The sequence below is a fragment of the Arachis ipaensis genome, chromosome B09, assembly GCF_000816755.2.
Source record: "Arachis ipaensis cultivar K30076 chromosome B09, Araip1.1, whole genome shotgun sequence".
Taxonomy (NCBI): Eukaryota; Viridiplantae; Streptophyta; class Magnoliopsida; order Fabales; family Fabaceae; genus Arachis; species Arachis ipaensis.
In genome coordinates, this window is record NC_029793.2 from 61,011,879 (window position 1) to 61,034,067 (window position 22,189).

Here is a 22,189-nt window from a genome sequence, read left to right on the forward strand (position 1 = left end):
GTGACTTGGAGTCCGCTACTTCCTATTCTTCTGTTGGCACCACTAATACATCTTTGCATCCTACAGGTAAGCCATATATGGCGGAGCCACGACGGATCACTTTGCTTGAGCAAGGAGCTCCGGATATCATACTTCAACCTTTGTAAGCAAGGTATCCCAACCTTGATCCAAACTTTGAGTTGAAGAGTAGCTTGATAAATCTTCTTCCTAAGTATCATGGGTTGCCGGGTCAAGACCCCATCCAACATCTAAGAGATTTTCAAGTTGCTTATTCTACGGCTCGAAGGCATGGAGCTGATGAGTTGGCTATTATGGTTTTTACCTTCCCTTTCTCTCTTGAAGGGCAAGCAAAGATGTGGTTTTATTCACAACCGGATGAGATTGTGACCAATTAGAATTTCTTGAGAAGAAGATAAATTCTTCCCACCGAAGAAGACCGACTACATCCGGAAGGAGATTTCGGGTATAAGGCAAAAGGACCAAGAGAGTTTGTATGAGTATTGGACTCGGTTCAAGAGGCTATTGGAATCTTGTCCACACCATAGATTGAACACTCACTTGCTCATTAGTTACTTCACCAGAGGTCTTTGTGCGGAAGATAGAAGATTGCTCACCGCTTCTAGTGGCGGTTCCCTTTCAAAGAACAAGACGGAGGGAGAAGCTTGGAAATTGATAAATGATGTCGCCGAGGCTACACAACATGTAAGGGTGAAAAGTAATCCTCTCAAGGGTGTGGTAGAACCATCCCCTTTCGAAGCAAGCTTAACCAAGGTGCTTGGGGACATGACCACTATACTCACCCAAATACAAAAAGATCAAAAGGAATACTACTCCATCCAAGCCATCCAAGCTCCACCTCAAGTTGCTTAACTTGAAGGCCCTCCTAGAATTTGTGGTTTGTGCTCTAGCACTACACATTACACTGATCAATGCCATCAAATTCAAGAGAAACATGCCCTTGTCGTGGCCAATGTGAACTATAACAATTGTCCGCCCTATCCTTCTCAAGGTCAAAACAACTACTCTCATGGTAGTAATCAAAATCAAGGGTGGAGAGATAATACACAAGGGAGCAATCAAAACCAAAGATGGAATAACTCTTCTTCTCATTACAATAACAACCAATCTTCATCTCAATACCACCACAACAACAACAACCACCAAGCCAACCAAAATCACCACAACCAAAACCAAAACAACTACACCAAATACCAAGCACCACACCATAGACAACAATCCAACCAATCCTCTTCATCTTCCACCAATCAATTTGATGAGCTTAGAGCCGCTATGGAGAAACGAGATGAGAGCTACAAGGCTCAATTCGATACCATGGACGCTCAATTGGCCAATCTTATCGACATGATTTCAAAGATGTCTGTGTCCTCCTCCAACAACACCAACCAACCTTCAAGCTCTTCTAGCCTTCCTTTCCAACCCCAACCAAACCCCAAGGGCGGTCTCAACGCCATCTCTCTACGGTCGGAGACTACATTGGAGGAGATACCTCCTAGGGTCATGGAAGACATTCATGAGAAAGAAGTGGTTGTTGAAGCTCCACATGAAGAAGAGGAGGTAGACAAAAGGCATGATGAAGAAGGAGTAAGTCTTAAGGAACCCAAGAGGAAAGCTATAGTGGATGAGTCCATTCCTATCCCATTCCCTTCCTTGGTAAAGAAAGCAATGAAGACCCCAGTATTTGATTTGAACATGCTTCAAGTGTTCAAGAAAGTGGAGGTAACCATACCACTTCTTGATGCTATCCAATAATTTCCAAAGTATGCAAAATTTCTGAAAGACTTGTGTACACACAAGGATAGGATAGGAGAGTTGGAGACATTATCCTTGGGTAGTTCAATTTCTTCCTTGATGGAACCTATTCCAAAGAAATGTGGTGACCCTGGACCTTGTTTGGTGCCTTGTTGTATTGGTGGGCACACTTTTCACGACTGTATGTGTGACCTAGGAGCTTGCGTAAGCATCATGCCCCTTTCTATCTTTGTTCGGTTGAATTTAGCTCCATTAAAGAGGTCGGTGGCGAAGTTTGCCTTAGTCGATAAGAGTGTGATCACTGTGATGGAAATAGCAGAAGATGTACTTGTGGCAATCAAGGACTTAGTCTTTCCGTTTGACTTTTACATTCTTGAAATGCCTCCAACGGAAAATAGAAGCTCATCCTCCATTCTACTTGGTAGACCCTTCCTTAAGACCTCTAAATTCAAGTTAGATGCCTTCACCGGCACGTATTCCTTTGAGGTTGGAGACAAGACTATGAAGTTTAACTTGGAAGAAGCCATGAAGCATCCTCCCGAAGAGCATTCCGTTCTCCGATGTGATGTAATCGATGAAGCGGTAGCGGAAGTACAAGAAGAAAACCACAACAAGCTATGCTATCCTATTGTTGAAGAGACGGATGACCAAGAGGATGAACAAGAGAAAATTGTTGAGAGTGAACTACATAAGCTTGATGAAAAGGAACCTCAGCTTGAGGCAAAGAGTGAATTGAAGCCTCTTCCATCTCACTTGAAGTATGCTTTCTTAGAGGACAACCAAAAGTTTCCAGTCATTATTGCTAGTGAGCTTTCTAGTAAGGAAGAAGAAAAGCTCCTAGATGTCCTAAGAAGGTACAAGAAGGCAATTGGTTGGAGCATAGCTGATATTGTGGGGATTGACCCTCGCAAGTGGATGCATCATATATTTCTCCAAGAGGGAGCTAGGCCGGTTAGGCAACCACAAAGGAGGCTCAACCCGACAATCCTTGATGTTGTAAAGAAGGAGGTCACTAGGCTACTTGATGCGAGTATCATATAACCAATTTCTGATAGTGAATGGGTGAGCCCGGTCCAAGTTGTTCCCAAGAAATCAGGCATCACTACGGTAAAAAAGGATGATGGTGAAGTGGTCACCAAGAGAGTACAAAATGCATGGCGAGTGTGCATCGATTATAGAAGATTGAATGCTGCTACAAGAAGGGACCACTACCCTTTGCCCTTTATCGATCAGATGTTGGACCGTTTGGCGGGTAAATCCCATTATTGCTTTCTTGATAGATTCATAGTTACTTCCAGATTCACATTGCTCCTAAAGATCAGAAAAAGACAACATTCACTTGCCCTTTTAGCACCTTTGCCTACAAAAGGATTCCATTTGGACTATGTAATGCACCTGCTACTTTTCAGCGGTGTATGACTAGTGTCTTTTCCGATCTAATGGAGAATTGTCTGGAAGTCTTTATGGATGACTTCAGTGTTTATGGAACTTCATTTGATTGTTGCTTAGAGAACTTGGCCAAGGTCTTAGCTAGATGTGTTTACACTAACCTTGTCTTGAATTTTAAAAAATGTCACTTTATGATAAGACAAGGCATAGTGTTAGGGCATGTAGTATCTCATGAAGGCATTTCTGTAGACCCGGCCAAGGTCGATGTTATCACCACTTTACCTCACCCCTCATCTGTGAGGGAGATCCGCTCGTTTTTGGGACATGTAGGATTCTATAGGCGCTTTATCAAAGATTTCAGCAAGATTGCTTTGCCATTGTCGCGCCTACTCCAAAAAGATGTGGATTTTGAGTTTGACAGTGCATGTGTGAAAGCGTTTGAAGAGCTAAGGAGAGTTCTTACCACAGCACCGGTTGTGCGAGGCCCCAATTGGACGTTGCCATTCGAGATAATGTGCGATGCGTCAAACCATGCTGTAGGTGCCGTGCTTGCATAGCGTGATGGTAAACTCCATTATGTCATTGCTTACTCTTCTAAAACACTAGATGCAGCACAATCCAACTATACCACTACGGAAAAGGAACTCCTTGCTATTGTTCATGCTTTAGATAAATTCAGATCCTATTTGCTAGGGTCCAAGATAGTGGTATACATGGATCATGCAGTTTTAAAGTACCTATTGACAAAGAATGAGTGAAAACCTAGACTCATACGTTGGATCTTGATTTTGGAAGAATTCGAACATTGAGATTAGGGACCGGAGTGGGTCTCAAAAATTGGTTGTGGATCATTTAAGCCGCCTTGAGAATTTAAAATTTGACCCATTTCTGATCAATGACTCATTCCCATTGGATAATTTGCATGCTGTGTCGGATAGCTGTCCTTGGTTTGCCCCAATGGCGAACTACTTGGTTGCGAAAATCTTCCCTCCCAACTTTTCAAAAAACCAAAGGGACAAGTTGAGAAGTGATTCCAAATACTACATTTGGGATGACTGGTGCACGAAATTGTGATCATCAACAATGGCGCCAAGGACTTGGTGCTCTCAAACGTGAATCACACTTTGTCACAACTTCGCACAACTAACCAGCAAGTGCACTGGGTCGTCCAAGTAATAAACCTTACGTGAGTAAGGGTCGATCCCAAGGAGATTGTCGGCTTGAAGCAAGCTATGGTCACCTTGTAAATCTCAGTCAGGCATATTCAAATGGTTATAGAGAATTGATAATTAAAACATAATTAAAATATAAACTAGGATAGAGATACTTATGTAATTCATTGGTGAGAATTTCAGATAAGCGTATAGAGATACTTTCGTTCCTTCTGAACCTCTGCTTTCTTGCTGTCTTCATCCAATCATTCCTACTCCTTTCCATGGCAAGCTGTATGTTGGGCATCACCGTTTTCAATGGTTACATCCCATCCTCTCTGTGAAAATGGTCCAATGCATTGTCACTGCATGGCTAATCATCTGTCGATTCTCGATCATACTGGAATAGGATTTACTATCCTTTTGTGTCTGTCACTACGCCCAGCACTCGTGAGTTTGAAGCTCATCACAGCCATCCCTTCCCAGATCCTACTCAGAATACCACAGACAAGGTTTAGACTTTTCGGATCTTAGGAATGGCCATCCATGGGTTCTAACTTATACCACGAAGACTCTAATATCTCGGACTCGGTCCCCTGTATTAGATATCTAAGAGATACTCATTCTGTCTCGTCTTCATGTAGAACGGAAGTGGTTGTCAAGCACACATTCATAGGTGAGAATGGTGATGAGCGTCACATAATCATCACATTCATCATGTTCTTGGGTGCGAATGAATATCTTAGAATAGGAATAAGCTTGAATAGAATAGAAAAACAGTAGTACTTTGCATTAATACTCAAGGAACAGCAGAGCTCCACACCTTAATCTATGATGTGTAGAAACTCTACCGTTGGAAATACATAAGAACAAAGTCTAGGCATGGCCGAATGGCCAGCCCCAAAAACGTGATCAAAGGATCAAAAGACAATCCGCAGATGTAAATACAATAGTAAAAAGTTCTATTTATACAAAACTAGTTACTAGGGTTTACAGAAATAAGTAAATGATGCAGAAATCTACTCCCGGGCCCACTTGGTGTGTTCTTGGGCTGAGCATTAAGCTTTCATGTGTAGAGACTCCTTTTGGAGTTAAACGCCAGTTTGTAACGTGTTTCTGGCGTTTAACTCTGCTTTGCAACCTGTTTCTGGCGTTTGACTCCAGAATAGGGCAGAGAGCTGGCATTGAACGCCAGTTTGCATCATCTAAACTCGGGCAAAGTATAGACTATTATATATTTCTGGAAAGCCATAGATGTCTACTTTCAAATGCAAGTGAGAGCGCGTCATTTGGAGTTCTGTAGCTCTAGAAAATCCACTTCGAGTGTAGGGAGGTCAGAATCCAACAACATCTGCAGTCCTTCTTCAACCTCTGAATATGATTTTTGCTCAAGTCCCTCAATTTTAGCCAGAAAATACCTGAAATCACAGAAAAACACACAAACTCATAGTAAAGTCTAGAAATGTTATTTTTATTTAAAAACTAATAAAAATATATTAAAAACTAACAAAATCATACTAAAAACTATGTAAAAACAATGCCAAAAAGCGTATAAATTATCCGCTCATCACAACACCAAACTTAAATTATTGCTTGTCCCCAAGCAACTGAAAATCAAATAGGATAAAAAGAAGAAAATAATACTATAAATTCTAAAATATCAATGAAACTTAGCTCCAATCAGATGAGCGGGACTAGTAGCTTTTTGCCTCTTGCATAGTTTTGGCATCTCACTTTATCCATTGAAGTTCAGAATGATTGGCATCTATAGGAACTTAGAATTCAGATAGTGTTATTGATTCTCCTAGTTCAGCATGTTGATTCTTGAACACATCTACTTTATGAGTCTTGACCGTGGCCGTAAGCACTTTGTTTTCTAGTATTACCACCGGATACAAAAATGCCACAGACACATAATTGGGTGAACCTTTTCAGATTGGGACTCAGCATTGCTAAAGTCCCCAATTAGAGGTGTCCAGGGTTCTTAAGCACACTCTTCTTTTGCTTTGGACCTTGACTTTAACCGCTCAGGCTCAAGTTTTCACTTGACACCTTCACGCCACAAGCACATGGTTAGGGACAGCTTGGTTTAGCCGCTTAGGCCAGGATTTTATTCCTTTTGGGCCCTCCTATCCACTGATGCTCAAAGCCTTGGATCCTTTTTTATTACCCTTGCTTTTTGGTTTTAAGGGCTATTGGCTTTTTGCTCTTGCCTTTTGGTTTAAAGAGCTTTTGGGTTTTTCTGCTTGCTTTTTCTCTTTTTTTTTCGCCATTTTTCTTTCTCTTTTTTTCTGCAAGCTTTTGTATTCACTGCTTTTTCTTGTTTCAAGAATCAATTTTATGGTTTTTCAAATTATCAACAACATTTCTCCTCTTTCATCATTCTTTCAAGAGCCAACATATTTAACATTCATAAACAACAATATCAAAAGACATATGCACTGTTCAAGCATTCATTCATAAAACAAAAAGTATTGTCACCACATCAAAATAATTAAACTGATTTCAAGGATGAATTCGAAATCATGTACTTCTTGTTCTTTTATTTTTAGAACATTTTTCATTTAAGAAAGGTGATGGATTCATAGGACATTCATAACTTTAAGGCATAGATACTTAGACACTAGTGATCATATAGTAAAGACACAAACATAAATAAAACATAAAGCTCAAAAATCGAAAAATAGTAAAATAAATAGACAAGGAGATTAAGGAATGAGTCCACCTAAGTGAGGATGGTGTCTTCCTCTTCTTGAAGAACCAATGGTGCTTTTGAGCTCCTCTATGTCTCTTCCTTGCCTTTGTTTCTCCTCCCTCATAGCTCTTTGATCTTCTCTAATCTCATGGAGAATGATGGAGTGCTCTTGGTGTTCCACCCTTAGTTGTCCCATGTTGGAACTTAATTCTCCTAGGGAGGTGTTGATTTACTCCCAATAGTTTTGTGGAGGGAAGTGTATCCCTTAAGGTATCTCAGGGATTTCTTGGTGAGGAATTTTCTCATGCTCTTGTTGAGGTCCATGATCTCTTGTTTGCTCCATCCTTTTCTTAGTGATGGGCTTGTCCTCTTCAATGAGGATGTCTCCCTCTATGTCAATCCCAGCCAAATTGCATAGATGGAAAATGAGGTGAGGAAAGGCTAACCTTGCCAAAGTGGAGGACTTGTCAGCCACCTTGTAGAGTTCTTGAGGTATAATCTCATGAACTTCCACTTCCTCCCCAATCATGATACTATGGATCATGATAGCCCGGTCTATTGTAACTTCAGACCGGTTGCTAGTAGGAATGATTGAGTCCTGAATGAACTCCAACCAGCCTATAGCTACAGGCTTAAGGTCCAATCTTCTTAATTGAACCGGCTTGCCTCTTGAGTCAACCTTCCATTGAGCTCCTTCTACACATATGTCCATGAGGACTTGGTCCAACCTTTGATCAAAGTTGACCCTTCTAGTGTAGGGGCGTGCGTTTTCTTCCATCATTGGCAAGTTGAACGCCAGCCTTACATTTTCCGGACTGAAATCTAAGTATTTCCCCCGAACCATGGTGAGCCAATGCTTTGGATTCAGGCTCACACTTTGATCATAGTTCCTACTGATCCATGCGTTTGCATAGAACTCTTGAACCATTAAGATCCTGACTTGTTGAATGGGGTTGGTGAGAACTTCCCAACCTCTTCTTTGGATATCAAGTCGGATCTCCGGATACTCATTCCTTTTGAGCTTGAAAGGAACCTCAGGGATCACTTTCTTCTTGGCCACAACTTCATAGAAGTGGTCTTGATGGACCTTTGAGATGAATCTCTCCATCTCCCATGAGACAGAGGTGGAAGCAATTGCCTTCCCTTTCCTCTTTCTTGAGGATTCTCTGGCTTTAGGTGCCATTGATGGTTATGGAAAAACAAAAAGCAATGCTTTTTACCACACCAAACTTAAAATGTTTGCTCGTCCCTGAGCAAAAGAAGAAAGAAAGAAGGAGAAGAAGAAAAAGAATGGAGGAGAGGGAGAGAGGTGTGTATTCGGCCAAGAGAAGAAGAAAGGGTTGTGTTGTGTACAAATGAAGAAGGAATGAGGGGTTTATATAGCGATGGGGTGGGGTTTAGGGTTCGGCCATTAGGGTTGGGTTTGGGGGGAAAAGAGTTTGAATTTTTGAGGTAGGTGGGGTTTATGGGGAAGAGGGGATGGATGTGAGTGGTGAAGAGATGATGGGAAAGAGAGATTGAGGTGATTGGTGAAGGGTATTTGGGGAAGAGAGTTATGAAAAGGTTTGACGAGAAGAGAAGAAGGTAGGTGGGGATCCTGTAGGGTCCACAGATCCTGTGGGGATCCTGTGGGGTCCACAGATCCAGTGGGGCCAAGGACTTAACATCCTTTCTCCAATTAGGCGTGTAAAACGCCCTTGCTGTGCAATCCTGGCGTTTAACGCCAGACTGCTGCTTGTTTCTGGCGTTAAACGCCAAACAGATGCTTGTTTCTGGCGTTTAAACGCCAGAATGCTTCCCCTCAAGGGTGTGCTATTTTTAATGCTGTTTTTCATTTTGTTTTTGATTTTTCAGTAGTTTTTGTGACTCCACATGATCATCTACCTAATAAAACACGAAATAACAAAAAAAATAGATATGATTAAATAACATTGGGTTTCCTCCCAACAAGCACTTCTTTAATGTCAATAGCTTGACAGTGAGCTCTCATGGAGCCTCACAGATAATCAGAGCAAGGTTGGAACCTTCCAACACTAAACTTAGAGTTTGAATATGGGGGTTCAACTCCAAACTTAGAGTTTGGTTGTGGCCTCCCAACACCAAACTTAGAGTTTGAATGTGGGGGCTTTGGTTGACTCTGCAGTGAGAGAAGCTCTTCATGCTTCCTCTCCATAGTTATAGAAGGAGATCCTTTAGTTTTAAACACAAGGTTGTCCTCATTTAGTTGGAGGAGCAACTCTCCTCTGTCCACATCAATCACAGCTTTTGTTGTGGTCAGGAAGGGTCTTCCAAGGATGATGGATTCATCCTCATCCTTCCCAGTGTCTAGGATTATGAAATTAGCAGGGATGTAAAGGCCTTCAACCTTTACTAGCACGTCCGCTACTTATCCATAAGCCTGTTTTCTTGGGTTGTCTGCCACCTCTAATGAGATTCTGACAGCTTGCACCTCAAAGATCCCAAGTTTCTCCATTACAGAGAGTGGCATTAAGTTTATTCCTGACCCCAGGTCACACAGAGCCTTCTCAAAGGTCATGGTGCCTATGTTATAGAGAATTAGGAATTTACCAGGATCCTGTTTCTTTTGAGGTAATTTATGCCTATCCAATGCATTCAGTTCATTGGTGAGCAAGGGAGGTTCATCTTCCCAAGTCTCATTACCAAATAATTTGGCATTCAACATCATTATTGCACCAATATACTTAGCAAGTTGCTCTTCAGTGACGTCTTCATTCTCTTCAGAAGAAGAATACTCATCAGAGCTCATGAAGGGCAGAAGGAGGTTCAATGGGATCTCTATGGTCTCTAGATGAGCCTCAGATTCCTTTGGTTCCTGGTATGCAAAATCGTGATCTTCAACAATGGCGCCAATGGCTTGGTGCTCTCAAACGTGAATCACACTTAGTCACAATTCTACACAACTAACCAGCAAGTGCACTGGGTCGTCCAAGTAACAAACCTTACGTGAGTAAGGGTCGATCCCACAGAGATTGTCGACTTGAAGCAAGCTATGGTCACCTTGTAAATCTCAGTCATGCGGATTCAGATAGTTATGGAGATTTGATAATTAAAACATAATTGAAATATAAACTAGGATAGAGATACTTATGTAATTCAATGGTGAGAATTTCAGATAAGCGTATAGAGATGCCTTTCGTTCCTCTGAACCTCTGCTTTCCTGCTGTTTTTATCCAATCATTCCTACTCCTTTCCATGGCAAGCTTTATGTAGGGCATCACCGTTGTCAATGGCTGCATCCCATCCTCTCTGTGAAAATGGTCCAATACACTGTCACTGCATGGTTAATCATCTGTCGGTTCTCGATCATACTGGAATAGGATTTACTATCCTTTTGCGTCTGTCACTATGCCTAGCACTCGCGAGTTTGAAGCTCGTCAGAGCCATCCCTTCCCAGATCCTACTCGGAATACCACAGACAAGGTTTAGACTTTCCAGATCTCAAGAATGGCCGTCCATGGGTTCTAACTTATACCACAAAGATTTTAATATCTCGGACTCGGTCCTCTGTATTAGATATCTAAGAGATACTCATTCTAGCTTGTTTGCATGTAGAACGGAAGTGTTTGTCAGGCACGCGTTCATAGGTGAGAATGATGATGAGCGTCACATAATCATCACATTCATCATGTTCTTGGGTGTGAATGGATATCTTAAAGAAGAAATAAACTTGAATTGAATAGAAAAAAAGTAGTACTTTGTATTAATTCATGAGGAACAGCAGAGCTCCACACCTTAATCTATGGAGTGTAGAAACTCTACCGTTGAAAATACATAAGTGATAAGGTCTAGGCATGGCCGAATGGCCAGCCCCCTAAACATGATCAAAGGATCAAAAGATAATCCAAAAGTTGTAAATACAATAGTAAAAAGTCCTATTTATGCTAAACTAGTTACTGGGGTTTACAGAAATGAGTAAATGATGCAGAAATCCACTTCCAGGGCCTACTTGGTGTGTGCTTGGGCTGAGCATTGAGCTTTACACGTGTAGAGGCTTCACTTGGAGTTAAACGCCAGTTTGTAACCTGTTTCTAGCGTTTAACTCCACTTTGCAACCTGTTTCTGGTGTTTAACTCCAGAATGCAGCATGGAACTGGCGTTGAACGCCAGTTTGCGTCATCTAAACTCAGGCAAAGTATGGACTATTATATATTGCTGGAAAGTTCTGGATGTCTACTTTCAACGCAATTGAGAGCGCGCCATTTGGAGTTCTGTAGCTCCAGAAAATCAACTTTGAGTGCAGGGAGGTCAGAATCCAGCAGCATCTGCAGTCCTTCTTCAACCTCTAAATCTGATTTTTGCTCAAGTCCCTCAATTTCAGCCAGAAAATACCTGAAATCACAGAAAAACACACAAACTCATAGTAAAGTCCAGAAATGTGAATTTTATTTAAAAACTCAGAAAAATATGCTAAAAACTAACTGAATTATACTGAAAACTATGTAAAAATAATGCCAAAAAGCGTATAAATTATCCGCTCATCACAACACTAAACTTAAATTGTGTTTAGTATGTTGATTCTTGAACACAGCTACTTTATGAGTCTTGGCCATGGCCCTAAGCACTTTGTTTTCCAGTATTACCACCGAATACATAAATGCCACAGACACATAACTGGGTGAACCTTTTTAGATTGTGACTCAGCTTTGCTAAAGTCCCCAATTAGAGGTGTCCAGGGTTCTTAAGCACACTCTTTTTTTTGCTTTGGACCTTGACTTTAACCGCTCAATCTGAAGCTTTCACTTGACACCTTCACGCCACAAGCACATGGTTAGGGACAGCTTGGTTTAGCCGCTTAGGCCAGGATTTTATTCCTTTAGGCCCTCCTATCCACTGATGCTCAAAGCCTTGGATCTTTTTATTTACCCTTGCCTTTTGGTTTTAAGGGCTATTGGCTTTTTCTGCTTGCATTTTCTTTTTCTTTCTTCTTTTTTTTTTCGTATTTTTTTTCTTTTCTTTTTTTTTCTGCAAGCTTTTGTATTCACTGCTTTTTCTTGCTTCAAGAATCAATTTTATGATTTTTCAGATTATCAAATAACATTTCTCCTTTTCATCATTCTTTCAAGAGCCAACATATTTAACATTCATAAACAACAACTTCAAAAGACATATGAACTGTTCAAGCATACATTCAGAAAACAAAAAGTATTGCCACCACATCAAAATAATTAAACTAGTTTCAAGGATGAATTCGAAACCATGTACTTCTTGTTCTTTTGTTTTTAGAACAGTTTTCATTTAAGAGAGGTGATCGATTCATATTCATAACTTTAAGGCATAGACACTTAGACACTAATGATCATATAGTAAAGACACAAACATAATTAAACATGAAGCATGGAAACCGAAAACAGAAAATAAATAGACAAGGAGATTAAGGAATGAGTCCACCTTAGTAAGGGTGGCGTCTTCCTCTTCTTGTAGAACCAATGGTGCTTTTGAGCTCCTCTATGTCTCTTCCTTGTCTTTGTTGCTCCTCCCTCATAGCTCTTTGATCTTCTCTAATTTCATGGGGGATGATGGAATGCTCTTGGTGCTCCATCCTTAGTTGTCCCATATTGGAACTTAATTCTCCTAGGGAGGTGTTGATTTGCTCCCAATAGTTTTGTGGAGGAAAGTGCATCCTTTGAGGCATCTCAGGAATTTCATGGTGAGGAATTTCCTCATAATCTTGTTGAGGTCTATGATCTCTTGTTTGCTCCATCCTTTTCTTAGTGATGGGCTTATCCTCTTCAATGAGGATGTCTCCCTCTATGTCAATTCCAGCCGAATTGCAGAGTTGGCATATGAGGTGAGGAAAGGCTAACCTTGCCCAAGTAGAGGACTTGTCAGCCACCTTGTAAAGTTCTTGAGTTATAATCTCATGAACTTCCACCTCCTCTCCAATCATGATACTATGGATCATGATGGCCCGGTCTATAGTAACTTCAGACCGGTTACTAGTAGGAATGATTGAGCGTTGAATGAACTCTAGCCATCCCCTAGCCACTGGTTTGAGGTCATGCCTTCTTAGTTGAACCGGCTTGCCTCTTGAGTCAATTTTCCATTGAGCTCCTTCCTCACATATGTCTATGAGAACTTGGTCCAACCTTTGATCAAAGTTGACCCTTCTTGAGTAAGGGCGTGCGTTCTCTTCCATCATTGGCAAGTTGAATGCCAGCCTTACATTTTTCGGACTGAAATCTAAGTATTTCCCCCGAACCATGGTAAGCTAATGCTTTGGATTCGGGTTCACACTTTGATCATGGTTCCTAGCGATCCATGTGTTTGCATAGAACTTTTGAACCATTGGGATCCTGACTTGTTGAATAGGGTTGGTGAGAACTTCCCAACCTCTTCTTTGGATCTCAAGTCGGATCTCCGGATACTCATTCTTTTTGAGCTTGAAAGGAACCTCAGGGATCACTTTCTTCTTGGCCACAACTTCATAAAAGTGGTCTTGATGGACCTTTGAGATGAATCTCTCCATCTCCCATGGCTCAGAAGTGGAAGCAATTGCCTTCCCTTTCCTCTTTCTTGAGGTTTCTCTGGCCTTAGGTGCCACTCATGGTTATGGAAAACAAAAAGCAATGCTTTTTACCACACCAAACTTAAAATGTTTGCTCGTCCCTGAGCAAAAGAAGAAAGAAAGAAGAAGGAGAAGAAGAGAAATGGATGAGAGGGAAAGAGAGGTTGTTTCAGCCAAAGGGGAGAAGAGAGGTTTGTGTTGTGTGAAAATGAAGAAAGAATGAGGGGTTTATATAGGAGTGGGGGGAGGGTTAAGGTTCCGCCATTAGGATTGGGTTTGGGAGGGAAAATAGTTTGAATTTTGAAGGTAGGTGGGGTTTTTGGGGAAGAGAGGATGGATGTGAGTGGTGAAGAGGTGATGGAGAAGAGTGATTGAGTTGATTGGTGAAGGGTATTTGGGGAAGAGAGTTATGAAAAGGTGTGAAGAGGAGAGAAGAAAAAGTGGGGATCCTGTGGGGTCCACAGATCCTGAAGGGATCCTGTGGGGTCCACAGATCAAGTAGGGTCAAGGACTTAACATCCCTGTCCCAATTAGGCGTGTAAAACGCCCTTGCTGTGCAATCCTGGCGTTTAACGCCAGACTGCTGCCTGTTTCTAGCGTTAAACGCCCAAATGCGGCTTGTTTCTAGCGTTTAACGCCAAGTAGATGCTTGGTTCTGGCGTTAAACGCCAGCTCGGTGCTTGTTTCTGGCATTAAACGCCAGACAGATGCTTGTTTCTGGCGTTTAACGCCAGCAAGCCTCTCCTCCAGGGTGTGCTATTTTTAATGCTGTTTTTCATTCTGTTTTTGATTTTTTTTCAGTAGTTTTTGTGACTCCACATGATCATCAACCTAATAAAACATGAAATAACAAAGAGAAAATAAAATAGATATAATTAAATAACATTGGGTTGCCTCCCAACAAGCACTTCTTTAATGTCAATAGCTTGACAGTGAGCTCTCATGGAGCCCCACAGATAATCAGAGCAAGGTTGGAACCTCCCAACACCAAACTTAGAGTTTGAATGTGGGGGTTCAACACCAAACTTAGAGTTTGGTTGTGGCCTCCCAGCACCAAACTTAGAGTTTGACTGTGGGGGCTTTGGTTGACTCTGCAGTGTGAGAAGCTCTTCATGCTTCCTTTCCATAGTTACAGAAGAAGATCTTTGAGTTTTAAACACAAGGTTGTGCTCATTCAGTTGAAGGACTAACTCTCCTCTGTCCACATCAATCACAGCTCTTGATGTGGCTAGGAAGGGTGGTGCACGAATTGTAAATTACACTTTTCACAACCCGTACCACTAACCAGCAAGTGCACTGGGTCGTCAAAGTAATACCTTACGTGAGTAAGGGTCGATCCCACGGAGATTGTTGGCTTGAAGCAATCTATGGTTATCTTGTAACTCTTAGTCAGGAAAACAATAAAATAATTCACTTATCAAATTTAATTGCAAGGAATAAAAGGGCAGAACACAAATTATACTTGTATGCAGTGATGGAGAATATGTTGGAGTTTTGGAGATGCTTTGTCTTCTGAAATTCTACTTTCCTCTGTTTTCTGATTCACGCACGCACGTCCTCCTATGGCAAGCTGTGTGTTGGTGGATCACCGTTGTCAATGGCTACCATCCATCCTTCCAGTGAAAAGGGTCCAGATGCGCTGTCACCGTACAGCTAATCATCTGCAGGTTCTCAATCGTACCGGAATAGGATTTACTATCCTTTTGCGTCTGTCACTAAGCCCAGCACTCATGAGTTTGAAGCTCGTCACAGTCATTCAATCCCTGAATCCTACTCAGAATACCACAGACAAGGTTTAGACTTTCCGGATTCTCTTGAATGCTGCCATCAATCTAGCTTATACCACGAAGATTTTGATTAAGAGATCTAAGAGATATTCATTCATTCTACGGTAGAACGTAAGTGGTTGTCAGGCACGCATTCGTGGAGGAATGATGATGATTGTCACGTTCATCACATTCATATTGAAGTGCGAATGGATATCTTAGATAGGAACACGCATGTTTGAATGGAAAACAGAAATACTTGCATTAATTCATCGAGACACAGCAGAGCTCCTCACCCCCAACAATGGAGTTTAGAGACTCATGCCGTCAAAAGGTACAAAGTTCAGATCTAAAATGTCATGAGGTCCGAAATAAACCTCTAAAAGTTGTTTAAATAGTAAACTAGTAACCTAGGTTTACAGAAAATGAACAAACTATGATAGATGGTGCAGAAATTCACTTCTGGGGCCCACTTGGTGTGTGCTGGGGCTGAAACTTAAGCTAATCACGTGCATAGGGCTGTTTTGGGCGTTCAACGCCAGCTTTGGATCCTTTTCTGGCATTGAACTCCAACTTGTAACTTGTTTCTGGCGCTGGATGCCAGACAGCAACATGGAACTGGCGTTGAACGCCAGTTTACGTCATCTATCCTTGAGCAAAGTATGGACTATTATATATTTCTGGAAAGCCCTGGATGTCTACTTTCCAACGCAATTGGAAGCGCGCCAGTTGGAGTTCTGTAGCTCCAGAAATCCACTTTGAGTGCAGGGAGGTCAGAATCCAACAGCATCAGTAGTCCTTTTTCAGCTTGAATCAGATTTTTGCTCAGCTCCCTCAATTTCAGCCAGAAATTACCTGAAATCACAGAAAAACACACAAACTCATAGTAAAGTCCAGAAATATGAATTTTGCCTAAAAACTACTGAAAATAAACTAAAAACTAACTAAAACACACTAAAAACTATATGAAATTAACCCAAAAAAGCGTATAAAATATCCGCTCATCACAACACCAAACTTAAGCTGTTGCTTGTCCTTAAGCAACTAGATAAATAAAATAGAATGCAAATAATTTTAAGAAGCAATAATATCTTAGAGTTTTTGAGTGAAGCTCAGATTCTAATTAGATGAGCGGGACTAGTAACTTTTTGCTTCTGAACAGTTTTGGCATCTCACTTTATCCATTGAAGTTCAGAGTGATTGGCATCTATAGGAATTCAGAATTCAGATAGTGATATTGATTCTCCTAGTTCAGTATGTTGATTCTTGAACACAGCTACTTTATGAGTCTTGGCCGTGGCCCTAAGCACTTTGTTTTCCAGTATTACCACCGGATACATAAATGCCACAGACACATAATTGGGTGAACCTTTTCAGATTGTGACTCAGCTTTGCTAAAGTCCCCAATTAGAGGTGTCCAGGGTTCTTAAGCACACTCTTCTCCTTGCTTTGGACCTTGACTTTAACCGCTCAGTCTCAAGTTTTCACTTGACACCTTCACGCCACAAGCACATGGTTAGGGACAGCTTGGTTTAGCCGCTTAGGCCAGGATTTTATTCCTTTAGGCCCTCCTATCCATTGATGCTCAAAGCCTTAGGATCCTTTTTATTACCCTTGCCTTTTGGTTTTAAGGGCTATTGGCTTTTTGCTCTTGCCTCTTGGTTTTAAGAGCTTTTGGCTTTTTTGTTTGCTTTTTTTTTTTTTTGAATGCAAGCTTTGTTCTTTGCTGCTTTTTCTTGCTTCAAGAATCATTTTTATGATTTTTCAGATTATCAATAACATGTCTCATGTTCATCATTCTTTCAAGAGCCAACATATTTAACAGTCTTAAACATCAAATTCAAAAGACATATGCACTATTCAAGCATTCATTCAGAAGACAGAAAGCATTGCCACCACATGTAAATAATTAGAATTTATCTTATTAAAAACTCAAAAAATATTGCCTCTTATTCTAAAGAAATTCTTCTATTTTATTCATGTTCAATGATGATGATAAAATTAAATTATAGCTTAATTGGGGATAAAATAAAAAATATAGATACTAATTACTACGATATGACTCCTAAGGTAAAACTAAAATAAAAACAGTTATCACAGAGTTAAGGCTAAGATTGGAATTTAACAGCCTTTGTTCTGGGAAGTGGATGTTCCTCTAATCTGCGGGGTGCTTGGTCCTTCAAGAGATAATTTATGGCGCTTCAATTCCCTTAAATCATGCCCTTGCTCCTACTGTTCTTTAAGCAAATAGCAAAGAATGCTACTTTGTTCCTTCTGTTCTTTCTGTATTTATTCCATAGCTTCTTGCATCTTGGTAATAGATATTTCAAGATACTCCCAGTATTCAGATTGAGGGATTTCTGGGAGAATTTCCTGTGTTCTCTTCTTGATGGGGTTATCCTGTGCTTGTTCTTTTTCCATTGATGCTTTGGTGATTGGCCGCTCAACTGAGATATACTCAGTTATTCCCATCCTTACTCCAGCGTCCTTGCAGAGCATAGAAATCACGCTTGGATAAGCCAACCTGGCATCTTTGGAATTTTTGTTTGCAATTTTGTAGAATTCAGTTGAAATCAGTTGATGAAATTCCACTTCTTTTCCCATCATGATGCAATGGATCATCACTGCTCTTCTAATAGTGACTTCAGAGCGGTTGCTTGTGGGCAGCAGAGAATGCCCAATGAAGTCCAGCCATCCTCTGGCGACTGGTTTGAGATCTTCTCTTTTGAGTTGAATTGGGACACCCTTCGTGCTGGTGGTCCACCTGGTTCCAGGGATGCATATATCCTCTAGAATCTTATCCAGGCCCTTGTCTGTTCTCATCATTCTCCTATTGAAGGAGTCTGGATCATCTTTCAGCTGAGGTAGCTTTAAGATTTCCCTGATCTTGTCAGGGTGGGTATGAACAATCTTTCCTCTGACCAAGGTCCGATAGTCATAGATAGCAGATCCAGATAGTCTTTGCCTGTCTGTATGCCACATATTAGCATAGAACTCCTGGACCATATTCCTTCCCACTTTCGTTTTAGGATTGGCTAGGATCTCCTAGTTCCTGATTTGGATTTGCTCTTGGATCTCCGGATATTCGTCTTCTTTCAGATCGAATCTAACTTCCGGGATCACTGATCTTAGACCCATTATTTTGTAATAATGGTCTGAATGTTCTTTAGTTAAAAACTTCTCTTGATTCGAAAGTGGTTTTGGAACACTCTCTTTCTTGCCTCTTGGAGTGGGTTGTTTTCCTTTAGGAGCCATGATCTTAGTGATCACGGATAGGCACACCAAACTTAAAGGTTTGCTTGTCCTCAAGCAAAAAGAAAAGAAAGGAGAGGGAGAGAAGGAGAGCTAGGTGCAATTGTAGATGGGAGGGGAGGGAGGCCGAACCCATATTTAAAGGGAGGGGGTAGGTGATTTCGAAAATACAAAGAAAGATAAGATAGAAGATATGATTTAAAAAAAATAAGTATGATAAGAAAAGATATCTCCTGGGCGTTCAACGCCCAGCTGCTGCTTCTTTCTGGCGTTGAACGCCAGGAACTCCTTTGTCACTGGGCGTTTTTCTAAACGCCCAAGCAGCTGTAAATCTGGCGTTAAACGCCCAGAAGGAGCTTCTTTTTGAGGTTCAACGCCCAGAAGATGCTTCTTTCTGGCGTTTAATGCCCAGATGGCTATCCTTACTGGCGTTCAACGCCCAGAAGATGCTTCAAAATAGACTTTTACTGGCATTTTCTTGTCGGTGAGCTCTTTTTCTCTGTTTTGTGTGCAGAATCCTTCTGTAACCCTGTGAACTTATGCAATTAACTCTTTACCTTAGTATCAGTGAACTTTATATAAACAAATAAAATCAAGAATAGGGCAAAATGCTTAGAGGAAGTGATGCCCCATGGCTGGGTTGCCTCCCAGCAAGCGCTTCTTTATTGTCTTTAGCTGGACCTTGCTGAGCTTTTAATCTAGCTTCAACCTTGAGCACTCTTGCTCAACATTGCCTTCAAGATAGTGCTTGATTCTCTGTCCATTAACAATGAACTTCTTATCAGAATCAATATCTTGAAGCTCCACATAACCATATGGTGATACACTTGTAATCACATATGGTCCCCTCCACCGGGACTTCAGTTTCCCGGGGAATAGCCTGAGCCTAGAGTTAAACAACAGAACCTTTTATCCTGGTTCAAAGATTCTAGATGACAGCTTTTTGTTATGCCACTTTTTTGAATTTTTTTTATAAAGCTTGGCATTTTCGAAAGCAGTGAATCTGAATTCCTCTAGCTCATTTAGCTGAAGCAATCTTTTTTTTCCAGCTAATTTGGCATCAAAGTTTAGGAATCTGGTTGCCCAGTAGGCTTTATGTTCCAGTTCCACGGGCAGGTGGCATGCCTTACCATACACAAGTTGGTATGGAGAGGTCCCTATAGGAGTCTTGAATGCTGTTCTGTATGCCCACAGAGCATCATCCAAGCTTCGTGCCCAATCCTTTCTACGGGTACTTACAGTCCGTTCCAGGATTCTTTTTAGTTCTCTGTTAGAGACTTCAGCTTGCCCATTTGTCTGTGGGTGATACGGAGTCACCACCTTGTGGCGAATCCTGTACCGGACCATGGTAGAGTCAAGCTGTTTGTTGCAGAAGTGAGTGCCCCCATCACTGATTAGTACCCTGGGAACACCAAACCTGCTGAATATATGTTTCTGGAGGAACTTCAGCACTGTTTTAGTATGATTGGTGGGTGTGGCAATGGCCTCAACCCATTTTGATACATAGTCAACTGCCACCAGAATATAAGTGTTTGAGTATGATGGTGGGAAAGGCCCCATGAAATCAATACCCCATACATCAAACAACTCAATCTCCAATATTCCTTGTTGAGGCATGGCGTAACTGTGAGGTAAATTACCAGCTCTCTGGCAACTGTCACAGTTACGTACAAACTCTCGGGAATCTCTGTAGAGTGTAGGCCAGTAGAAACCACATTGGAGGACCTTGGTGGCTGTTCGCTCACCTTCAAAATGACCTCCATATTGTGACCCATGGCAGTGCCATAAGATCCTTTGTGCTTCTTCTTTAGGCACACACCTACGGATTATGCCATCTGCACATCTCTTAAAGAGATAGGGTTCATCCCACAAGTAGTACTTTGCATCAGTAATTAATTTTTTCTTTTGTTGCCTGCTGTACTCCTTGGGAATGAACCTTGCAGCTTTGTAGTTTGCAATGTCTGCAAACCATGGTGTTTTCTAAATGGCAAACAAATGCTCATCCGAAAAGGTCTCAGAGATTTCAAGAGAGGGGAATGACGTCCCTTCTATTGGCTCTATTCGGGACAGATGATCAGCCACTTAGTTCTCTGTCCCTTTTCTGTCTCTTATTTTTATATCAAACTCTTGCAAAAGCAACACCCATCTTATGAGTCTGGGTTTTGAATCCTGCTTTGTGAGTAGATATTTAAGAGCAGCATGATCTGTGTACACAATCACTTTTGATCCTACTAAGTATGATCTAAACTTGTCAATGGCATAAACCACTGCAAGCAATTCTTTTTCTGTGGTTGTGTAATTTTTCTGGGCATCATTCAAAACACGGCTAGCATAATAAATGACATGCAGAAGCTTGTCATGCCTCTGCCCCAGTACTGCACCAATGGCGTGATCACTGGCATCACACATTAGCTTAAATGGTAATGTCCAGTGTGGTGCAGAAATAACTGGTGCTGTGACCAGCTTGGCTTTTAGCGTTTCAAACGCCTGCAGGCACTCTGTGTCAAACACAAATGGCATGTCAGCAGCTAGCAGATTGCTCAGAGGTTTTGCGATTTTTGAAAAATCCTTTATAAACCTCCTATAGAATCCTGTATGCCCCAGAAAGCTTCTAATTGCCTTAACATTGGCAGGTGGTGGTAATTTTTCAATTACCTCTATTTTTGCTTGATCCACTTCTATTCCCTTGTTTGAAATTTTATGCCCAAAGACAATCCCTTTAGTCACCATAAAGTGACATTTTTCCCAGTTTAAAACCAGGTTGGTCTCTTGGCATCTTTTCAGAACTAGTTTCAGGTGATCAAGACAGGAGCTGAATGAGTCTCCATATACTGAGAAGTCATCCATGAAGACTTCCAGAAATTTTTCCACCATATCAGACAAAATAGAGAGCATGCATCTCTGGAAGGTTGCAGGCGCATTACACAGCCCAAATGGCATCCTTCTATAAGCAAACACTCCAGATGGACATGTGAATGCTGTTTTCTCTTGATCCTGGGGATCTACTGCAATCTGGTTATAGCCTGAGTAGCCATCCAGAAAGCAGTAATAATCATGACCTGCCAGTCTTTCTAGCATCTGGTCTATGAATGGTAAAGGAAAATGATCCTTTCTGGTGGCTGTATTGAGCCTTCTGTAGTCAATACACATGCGCCACCCTGTAACTGTTCTTGTAGGAACTAGTTCATTCTTTTCATTATGAACCACTGTCAGGCCTCCCTTTTTGGAGACAACTTGGACAGGGCTCACCCAGGGGCTGTCAGAAATAGGATAAATAATCCCAGCCTCCAGTAATTTGATGACCTCTTTCTGCACCACTTCCTTCATGGCTGGATTTAGCCGCCTCTGTGGTTGAACCACTGGTTTAGCATTATCCTCCAATAAGATTTTGTGCATGCATCTAGCTGGGCTTATGCCCTTAAGGTCACCTATGGACCACCCAAGAGCTGTCTTGTGTGTCCTTAGCACTTGAATAAGTGCTTCCTCTTCCTGTGGATTTAAAGCAGAGCTTATGATCACTGGAAAAGTGTCACCTTCTCCTAGAAATGCATATTTCAGGGATGGTGGTAATGGTTTGAGCTTGGGTTTAGGAGGTTTTTCCTCTTCCAGAGGAAATTTCAGAGGCACTTTCATTTCTGCT